The sequence below is a fragment of the Vitis vinifera genome, chromosome 18, assembly GCF_030704535.1.
Source record: "Vitis vinifera cultivar Pinot Noir 40024 chromosome 18, ASM3070453v1".
Taxonomy (NCBI): Eukaryota; Viridiplantae; Streptophyta; class Magnoliopsida; order Vitales; family Vitaceae; genus Vitis; species Vitis vinifera.
In genome coordinates, this window is record NC_081822.1 from 16839544 (window position 1) to 16850534 (window position 10991).

A 10991-nucleotide genomic window follows, 5' to 3' on the forward strand; every position below is an offset into this window, starting at 1 on the left:
CCTCTCACTAATGCATCTTGCAATGGCTCGTGCCTCTCACCTAGCATTTGCCACTTAAGGTGATCTTTAACCTTGGATTACCCGTCAAAAGCTCGCAAGAGATAACTAATGGATGTCTCCTTAAAGTCCAAAAGCTTACCAAGTGTTGGCTATTCTAGAAAATCCTACCTTCAAACCACCTCCCAAAGGCTCGCAAGAGGTAAACTAGTGCATCTCAATGGACGGAGATCACTTGCCTTACCAAGTGTTGGCCCAGGTGATTTAAAGGCGTTTTAAGTTAACTAAAAAGATAAAAACCATTAACGGGTCACACTTTCTCTTCATTAAAAACTAAAACAACAAAACTTCCAATTTATGCATGAGGAAACTTACCCGGATTTCTTCACTCCAAGAGACGAAGAGCCTAGCCACTCATCCTCTGAGGAAAAATCCTTAGAGTTTGATTGGCTAGAAAGAAAAATAACGAGAAAACAAAAATATATATGAAAAGCAGAGCAAGTGCTCTGTAGATATATTTCTTACTTATACAAAAGGTTGTCTCTAAGAACAAGCTCCCGAGATTATTTTTTTGATGTAAATAAAATTACAAACTATATATAAGAGGTTATTCACCCTTTGTTCTTACTTAAAGACTAAGGAATCCTATGATAGGTGGGTTACAAGGAGAGTTTGGGGATTTAGACATCAAATATCTAAAGCAAAATATCTCAAAATGTCGGTCGCAAATATCGAGAAGCTTCAAGAGAACACCGCAGCCATGCGTGCAAGAGGGCTGCGAAATTTCGCAGTAAAAGGACAACATTTTCGCAGCCCAAGGTTGATTTCGCAGCCGTGCAAAATTTTCCTTCAGCTTGGAGTGATCGGCTTCCAATGGCTGTAACTCCTTCATTTCAACTTTGAATCGTGCACCATTTGAAGCATTTGATTGTTGACTTCCTGATCTTCGAAAAGACATATAGCATGCATAAATTGAACTCCAGGAAGTGCTCCAAAAGTGGCTGACATGACTGTCATCTAGAATGCTTCATGTTAGATTTATCTTTTCTTCCCCTCCTTGCATTCCGAATTTGCTTATGGCAAAGGACTTTAAAGCTTCAAAGCTTTGGTTCTTCATGTTTCTGAGTTTTCCATTGCTTTGCCATGGATTCCAAAGAACTCTCCTCAATCTTGGATTGCTTTGGTGATCAATTTACTAACAAAAACACCAAAACTTACACAAAGTGATTAGAAATGATTGCAAAGGTCCTTAATATGTTAATTGGGTTAAAAGGTAATAACTACTACTTAAAAGTGTTTAAAAGAGTTAATTACAAGCTATAAAATAACACTTTTTGAGTAGTAATCACTCCCCCCAACCGACATATTGCTAGTCCCTTAGCAATGAAGGAGAGAAAAATAAAAATAAAAAGTACTGTAATTTACAACATCATGCTGATCAAAAAACAATTTTCAAGTGGCATGATGATCTAACTCTCACATGGAACATTAAAGAAATAAAACTCAAACTTCAACAAGAGTTATCAAATAACTTGCCTAATCACAATTCATAAAGAGAAGGCATTATGCAAATTTAAGCTTTAAAAGAGTTTCCACTCCCAAAGGGTCAAACCTTACTCTTCCACAAAAATCTAAGTGTTATTTATTAGCTTCCGAATATAGTATGTTGAACTAATCTCTCTCCCCCAACCTAGTTCTTTTTCAAAGTTCAGCAAACTGATCAATCTCCAATAGGCTAAGAATGCACCTCTTTTCTCACAATTTTTTTTTCATTGTAGGAGTACAAGGCTTAAAGGTATTCTTTTCTAAATTGTCCATGTAACGGGGGTCCATCGATGACTCCCAACCAATTAAGGTTTAGGGCATCAAGCTTTAAGGATCTTTCAACCACTAACTCCTCGGATTTTACCCCGGACTTTTGAGAATGAATTTTAATACCCAAGCACCTACAGTATGTTAAACTCCACCTATTCACCCTTGTAACGAGCATTGAGGTCGGTGACTCCCAACCAATGAAGGCTTAGGGCACCAGGTTTTAAAGATTTTCACCATATACCCCTCAGACCTTGCTAGGGTTTCAAGGCAAGCAAACATTTTTCTTTCTTTCTTTTTTTTTTTCAAAGACTCATTGGCCTTTTATAAGGTGTCCCAACACTATTAAATGAGGTCAAAGGTACCAAGTCTAAAGTTTCCTAAGTCAAAAGGGAAATAGTTTTTCATCTTATACTCGGAACCTATTGTGCATGATTACTACTCAAAAAGTGCTATTTCATAGCTGTAATAAACTCTTTTAAACACTTTTGAGTAGTAGTTATCACCTTTTAACCCAATTAACATATTAAGGACCCTTGCAATCAATTCTAATTAAATTGTGTTAAGTTTTGGTGTTTTGATAGCTTTTTGATCACCAAAGCAATCCGTGATTGAGGAGAGTTCTTTGGAATCCTTGGTAAAGCAATGGAAAGCTCAAAAACATGAAGAACCGAAGCTTTGAAGTCCTTTTCCATAAGCTATCATCAGGGTGTGATGTTCACGAGTGCCGTGTGCTTCTCCCTGAGGGAGTCCGGATAGGAGAGCGCGCCACATGTCCTCTTGGGGAATCCGGATGGAGTTGATCCGGATAGCCTTGCGTGCTCCGTGTCATCAGGGGGAGGGGTCCCTACACCTTGCACACGCAGACGTTCCCCCTTGCGACATAGCTTATTCCACCCGGGGGAAGAATTCTATCCGGCCGAAGTTCCACCTTCTCCGGATATTTCATATCCGGATATCTCACAGCCGGATGGGAGAGGAGGACGTTTCAACTTCCCCGATCAGACATGTCTGGATCCTCTGATCGGATATCTCACATCTGGATGAGAGAGGAGGACGTTTCAACTTCTCCGGTCAGACATATCCGGATTCTCTGATAGCGCTTACCCGGAGAGTTTTCTCTCAGTATACAGTGCCGCGGTGTTCTCCTGAAGCTTCCTGATATTTCCGACCGACATCTTGAGATATTTTGCTTTAGATATTTGTTGTCTAAATCCCCAAACTCTCCTTGTAACCCACCTATCATAGGATTCCTTAGTCTTTAAGCAAGAACATAAGGGTGAATAACCTCATATATATAGTTTGTAATTTTCTTTAAGAAAAGGGGTGTAAGAGTGGGGAGCTTGTGCATGCATCCTTTGTACAATTTTGCAAGAAATATATTTTACAGAGCACTTGCCCTGTTTTTCCTATATATTTTTGTTTTCTCATTTTTTTCTTACTAGCCAAACAAGCTCTGAGGAAGTTTCCTCAGAGAATGAGTGGCTAGACTTTTAGTTCCTTGGAGCTAAGGTTGCCGGGAAAGGTTCCAAGTGCAAGAATTTATAGCTTTGTGGTTTCAGCCATTAATGAAGAGAAAGTGTATTCCTTTAATGATTTCTATGTTTTTAGTTAACTTAAAACACCTTCAATTCACTTGAGCCAACACCTGGTAAGGCAAGTGATCTCCGTCCATGGAGATGCACTAGCTTATCTCTTGCGAGCTTTTGGGAAGTGACTTGAAGGTAGGATTTTCTAGAATTGCCAACACTTGGTAAGCTTTTGGACTCCAAGGAGACATCCATTAGTTACCTCTTGCGAGCTTGAGAAGGGAAGTCCAAAGTTAAAGATCACCTTGAATGGCAAATGCTAGGTGAGAGGCACGAGCCATTGCAAGTTGCATCAGTGAGAGGGAATTAGAGTTGAAATCCATTTAAAGGATACATCTGTACAGCACCGGTTAGAGAATTGACTATATGTTAATTCTCTAATGCGAGGAAATGAACCAAATGACCGGAGCTCTGTTTTTGCATAAGGAACCTCCCCTGTGAACCCAAACCTCCAAGGAATGTTTTTATTCATAAGTAATTTCCATTACTTTCTTTTTAGTTAGCTTGAAACAAAACCTCGTTTAACCAAAGTTTGTGTTTTATTTCTTAAGCTAACCTTCAAATGAAAAAGCACCAATTTAACTTTGAATTGGTATCAGTTGTGAGTTGAAAACCCTTCCCAATGAACGATCCTAGAGCCACTATGCTATATTAGCTAAAGCTATCCTAATGCATGGTGATATAGGTTAAAAATTTTGTTGATCACTCCCTCAGTCAAAGAGCACCAGCTGGACATGAATCAGCTGAGACACCAATTGGGAACGAATCAAATGGCGCCGTTGCCGGGGAAGGTGCCAACTTCATAGTGATATTATTTCAGCGTACTTGTGGTTTTCATCACAAGTTCGGTTAATTTTTCCTTCATTTTACTAACTCTTTTAGTGTTTCTTTTACTCGTTCATATTCTAGCATAGCTTTTAATTTAGTTTTAGTTAATCGAACTCTTTTTGGTAGTTTTGTTTTTGTTTTCCTCTGTTTTTGTTTTTTTTTTCACTTTTTTACAGTTGATACTAGTTGTGTATGCCAAAGTGGATACGAGACAGTGGAGGAAGGCTTGTTAAACTTGAAACACCTCATAACAAGGAGTTGGAATTGAGCTTGAACATCATGGAAACTACACCTGAGGATCAGCATAGTCACCATGGTCATCAGGACAATCCTAATGAATTCAGATCAATGAGGGACCGCATGCATCCACCTCGTATGAGTGCACCATCATGTATAGTGCCCCCCTACAGAGCAGCTAGTGATCAGAACCCATATTGTGCCACTTCTACCAACTTTCCATGGAATGGAAAATGAGAATCCCTATGCCCATATCAAGGAATTTGAAGATGTTTGTAATACATTCCGAGAGGGAGGAGCTTCTATCGACCTGATGAGGCTTAAATTATTTCCTTTTACTTTAAAGGATAAGGCCAAGATTTGGCTTAATTCTTTAAGGCCAAGGAGTATCCGTACTTGGACTGATTTACAAGCTTAATTCCTCAAGAAATTCTTTCCTACTCACAGAACAAATAGCTTGAAAAGGAAAATTTCAAACTTCTCAGCCAAAGAGAATGAGAAATTCTATGAGTGTTGGGAAAGATACATGGAAGCCATTAATGCTTGTCCTCACCATGGCTTTGATACATGGCTGTTGGTGAGTTATTTCTATGATGGGATGTCTTCCTCAATGAAGCAACTCCTCGAAACAATGTGTGGAGGGGATTTCATGAGTAAGAATCCCGAGGAAGCTATGGATTTCTTGAGTTATGTAGCTGAAGTCTCAAGGGGATGGGATGAACCGCATAGAGGAGAAGTGGGAAAGATGAAGCCTCAACCAAATGCTCTTCATGCTAAGGCTGGGATGTACACCTTGAATGAAGATGTTGATATGAAAGCAAAATTTGCAGCTATGACAAGAAAAGTGGAGGAGCTAGAACTGAAAAAGATGCATGAAGTGCAAGCTGTTGTTGAAACACCAGTGCAAGTAAAGCCATGTTCGATTTGTCAATCTTATGAATACTTGGTGGAGGAGTGCCCTACAATTCCAGTTGCTAGAGAAATGTTTGGAGAACAAGCAAATGTCATTGGACAATTCAAGCCCAATAGCAATGCTTCGTATGGCAATACTTACAACTCAACTTGGAGGAATCATCCCAATTTTTCATGGAAGCCAAGAGCACCTCAGTACCAATAGCCGGCTCAACCATCTCAACCATCCCAACAAGCTTGAAGTCTTGAACAAGCAATAGTGAATCTCAGCAAGGTTGTGGGAGATTTTGTTGGAGACCAAAAATCCATCAACTCTCAACTCAGTCAAAGAATTGACAGTGTAGGGAATATTTTGAATAAAAGGATGGATGAGATGCAAAATGACTTATCTCAGAAGATAGATAATCTCCAATACTCAATCTCAAGGCTCACTAATTTGAACACAGTGCAAGAGAAGGGTAGATTTCATTCTCAACCTCACCAAAACCCCAAGGGTATCCACGAAGTGGAAACTCATGAGGGAGAATCTTCATATGTGAGAGATGTTAAAGCCTTGATCACTCTAAGGAGTGGTAAAAGTTTGAGTCACCAACACCCAAGCTATATGTTGAAGAGAAGGAAGAAGAAGAGACAAAGAAGAGGGAGGAAATGAAAGGAAAGAAGAAAGATATCAGTAAAGAGAAGGAGGACCGTGATTCAACAGTGAATGCAAATCCGGAGAAAGAACTTATTAAGGAAGAATTGGTGAAGAAACGCACATCTCCATCTTTTCCTCAAGCTTTGCATGGGAAAAAGGGGATAAAAAATGCATCAGAAATCCTTGAAGTATTGAGGCAAGTGAAGGTCAACATTCCATTGCTGGACATGATTAAGCAAGTTCCATCATATGCAAAGTCCCTAAAGGACCTGTGTACTATCAAAAGAGGGTTGAATGTGAATAAGAAAGCCTTCTTGACTGAGCAAGTGAGTGCCATCATACAATGCAAATCTCCTTTGAAGTACAAAGATCCGGGTTGTCCTACCATTTCAATCATGATTGGAGGAAAGGTAGTGGAAAAAGTTTTGTTAGATTTGGGAGCAAGTGTGAATTTGTTACCATACTCTGTTTATAAGCAATTGGGACTTGGTGAATTAAAGCCAACATCAATCACTCTATCTTTAGCTGATAGGTCCGTGAAAATTCCAAGGGGGATAATTAAGGATGTTTTAGTTCAAGTTGATAATTTCTACTATCCAGTAGATTTTGTTGTTCTTGATACTGATCCTTTAGTTAAGGAAGCTAATTATGTTCCTATCATCCTTGGAAGGCCATTTCTTGCTACTTCAAATGCAATCATAAATTGTAGGAATGGACTTATGCAACTCACTTTTGGCAACATGACACTTGAGCTTAATATCTTTCATATGTCAAAGAAGCTAATTACTCAGGAAGAAGAAGAAGGTCCAGAAGAGGTATGCATTATTGACACTCTAGTGGAGGAGCATTGTGATCAGAATATGCAAGACGAGTTGAATGAAAGTCTTGAGGATCTTGAAGAAGGGTTGTCTGAACCCGCTGATGTCCTTGCTACTCTACAAGGTTGGACGAGGAAAGAAGAGATCCTACCTTTATTCAATAAAGAGGAGGGACATGATGATATAACAGAAGAATTCCCGAAGCTCAATTTAAAACCTCTGCCCATGGAATTAAAATATACATACCTGGAAGAAAATAACCAATGTCCTGTTGTTATATCTTCATCTCTTACCAGTCATCAGGAGATTTCTCTACTTGAAGTTCTTAAGAGGTGCAAGAAAGCAATAGGATGGCAAATATCTGACTTGAAAGGAATCAGTCCTTTGGTTTGTACACATCACATGTATATGGAGGAAGAAGCTAAACTAATTCGTCAACCTCAAAGAAGATTGAATCCTCATTTACAAGAAGTGGTGCGAACTGAGGTACTGAAGCTACTCCAAGCGGGTATTATTTATCCCATATCTGACAGCCCTTGGGTGAGTCCTACTCAAGTGGTACCAAAGAAGTCAGGGATTATTGTGGTTCAGAATGAAAAAGGAGAAGAAATTGCTACACGCCTCACTTCAGGTTGGAGGGTGTGTATTGACTATAGGAAATTGAATGCTATGACAAGGAAAGATCATTTTCCACTCCCGTTTATTGATCAGGTGCTGGAGAGAGTCTCTGGCCATCCTTTCTATTGATGTTGAAGATCAGGAGAAGACCACTTTCACATGTCCATTTGGAACATACGCCTACAGAAGAATGCCTTTTGGTTTATGCAATGCACCTGCAACATTCCAAAGATGTATGCTTAGTATCTTCAGTGATATGGTGGAGCAAATTATGGAGGTCTTCATGGATGATATCACCATATATGGAGGTACATTTGAAGAATGCTTAGTAAATTTGGAAGCGGTTCTTAAAAGATGCGTTGAAAAAGACTTGGTGCTCAACTGGGAGAAATTCCATTTTATGGTACATCAAGGAATTGTCCTTGGCCATATCATCTCTGAGAAAGGCATTGAAGTTGATAAAGTAAAGGTGGAACTTATTGCCAAATTGCCATCCCCAACCACTGTAAAAGGAGTAAGGCAATTTCTTGGCCATGCAGGGTTCTACAGGAGATTTATACAAGACTTCTCTAAGCTTTCAACGCCTCTTTGTGAACTTTTAGCTAAGGATGCTAAGTTTGTCTGGGATCAGAGATGTCAAAAGAGTTTTGATCAATTGAAGCAATTTTTGACAACCGCTCCAATAGTAAGGGCTCCTAACTGGCAATTACCTTTTGAAGTAATGTGTGATGCCAGTGACTTTGCTATAGGAGTTGTACTTAGCCAAAGAGAAGATGGGAAGCCCTATGTGATCTACTATGCAAGCAAAACATTGAACAAGGCTTAAAGAAACTACACAACTATAGAGAAAGAATTGTTAGTTGTGGTGTTTGCGTTAGACAAGTTTCGTGCTTATTTGGTAGGGTCTTTCATCATTGTTTTCACTGACCATTCGGCCTTGAAGTATTTATTGACGAAGCAAGATGCAAAAGCAAGGTTGATTAGATGGATTCTTTTGTTACAAGAGTTTGATCTCCAAATCAGAGACAAGAAAGGGGTGGAGAATGTGGTAGTTGACCACCTTTTAAGGTTGGCTATAGCACATAATTCCCATGTATTACCTATTAATGATGACTTTCCTGAGGAATCACTTATGTTTCTAGAGAAAGCTCCTTGGTATGCTCATATTGCTAACTATTTGGTTACTGGTGAAGTTCTAAGAGAGTGGACAGCGTAAGACAGGAAGCACTTTTTTGCAAAGATTCATGCTTATTCTTGGGAAGAGCCCTTCCTTTTCAAGTATTGTGCAGACCAGATCATAAGGAAGTGTGTCCCTGAAGAAGAGCAACAAGGGATCCTCAGCCATTTTCATGAGAATGCTTGTGGAGGCCACTTTGCCTCTCAAAAAACAGCCATGAAGGTCTTGCAATCAGGGTTTACTTGGCCATCACTTTTCAAAGATTCCCACATCATGTGTAGGAGTTGTGATAGATGCCAAAGACTCGAGAAGCTTACAAAAAGAAACCAAATGCCCATGAACCCCATCCTTATAGTTGATCTTTTTGATGTTTGGGGTATTGACTTCATGGGACCTTTCCCAATGTCTTTTGGTAACTCTTATATATTGGTGGGGGTGGACTATGTTTCCAAATGGGTGGAGGCAATCCCCTGTAAGCATAATGATCATAGGGTGGTTCTCAAATTTTTTAAGGAGAACATCTTCTCAATAGAAATGGGGAAGAACAGGAGAAGAGAGAAAAATAGAGCTTTATATATTTTTAAGTTAATGTACAGAGGATCGATCCCCCAATCATCCAATCTCTTTTGGAGGCGTTGTGCACCTCTATATATAGCAAAATTATAAGATAAAGCCTTATGTCGGCTGAATACAAGGTTACAAAAGGAATTTACACGAGAAAATATCAAGCTAAAAATATCTGGGAAGTCGGTGGTGCGTGCGTGGAGAAACAGAGGAAAATTCGCACCACGCATGGGCTGTGCGAATTTTGAAGGTGTTGTGCGAGTTTCGCACAAGCTTCGCACAAGCTGAAGGTGTTGTGCGAATTTCAAGGTGTTGTACGAATTTCGCACAAGCCTGGAGTAGTTGTCTTCCGAAGGCCATATCTTCCTCATTTCAGCTCCAAATCGTACACGGTTTGAAGCGTTGGATTCTTGACTTCCTGAGCTTTGAAATGGTATATAGAATGTAGAAAATGGACTTGGGTAAGTACTCCAAAAGTGCAAAGGAAGACTGCAGCTGCTGTCCTCTATTTTCTTCACTTTGCTTGTTTTTCCTCTTTGCTTCTCTCCTTTACTTGGCTTGTCTTAATGATCCAAAAAGCTGTCAAAACACTAAAACTAGCCACAAATATGATTAGAAGTCATTGCTAGGTCCTTAACATGCCAATTGGGATAAAGATGGAGAACTACTACAAAAAAGTGCTTAAAACATAATGAATCAAAGGTGTAAAATAGCACTTTTTGGGTAGTAATCACTCCCCCCAACTGACACATTGCTAGTCCCTGAGCAATGAAGGAGAGAAAAATAAAGAAAAATAGATAATATAATAATTTACAAAATCATGCTGATCACTCCAAAAAATAATCAAGTGGCATGATTGACATCCATGGATCAATAAAGATGTGAAACTCAACCTATAATAAGAGTTGTCAAAGCATTCACTTGATCATAGAGTACAAAGAATGGATATTATGCAAGTTTTAAGCATCAAAAGAATTTCCACTCTCAAAAGATCCAAATCAAATTCTTCCACTAAAAGCTAAGTGTTAATGTGATTAGCTTCCGAGTATAGTATGGATAACTATCATCTCCCCCCAACCTAAGTCTTTCTTTAAGCTTAGCAAAATTAACCATCTCTTGATAGGCTAGGAACGCACCTCTTATTCACAATTCTTTTCACTTACTAAACTTAACCAATTCACCCATGTAACAAGCAGAGGATCGGTGACTCCCAACCAATAAAGGCTTAGGGCACCAGGCTTTAAAGGCTTTTGCCACCCCTTCGGAACATGCTCAGGTTTCAAGGCAAGCAAAGAAGTTTATTCTATTTTTTTTTCTTTTTCTTTTTCTATTTTTTCAAAGACTCATTGGTCTTTATGAAGTGTCCCAACACTATTAAAGAGAGGTTAAAGGTGTCAAATTATGATTTCTCAAGCTTAGAGGATGAGACAGTTTCACATCTTATAACCGGAATCTAATGTATGTGTGTGCGAATAGCTTAAGGTGGAAGAGATAAGTTTGCATGCAATGGGAGTTTCAACAATTCATCAACTTTTAGAAGAGCATAATACAAACTCTAAGACTCATGTAATCAAGTTGAAACTCGACTTCTCTCATTTAATTTTGAGAGTTAATCCTTAATATCCATGGAGTTTAAAGCAAAAATTTTTAAATTTTTTAAACAAAAAGTAGCTAATTTAACTAAGTATGATAAAAATTTAAACTAATACTTACTTCCTCATCTCTCCCCCCAACCGAGATGAACATTGTCCTTAATGTTTGAATCGAAAATAAGGAGGAAGGAAGTGGTACCTCATGTGATG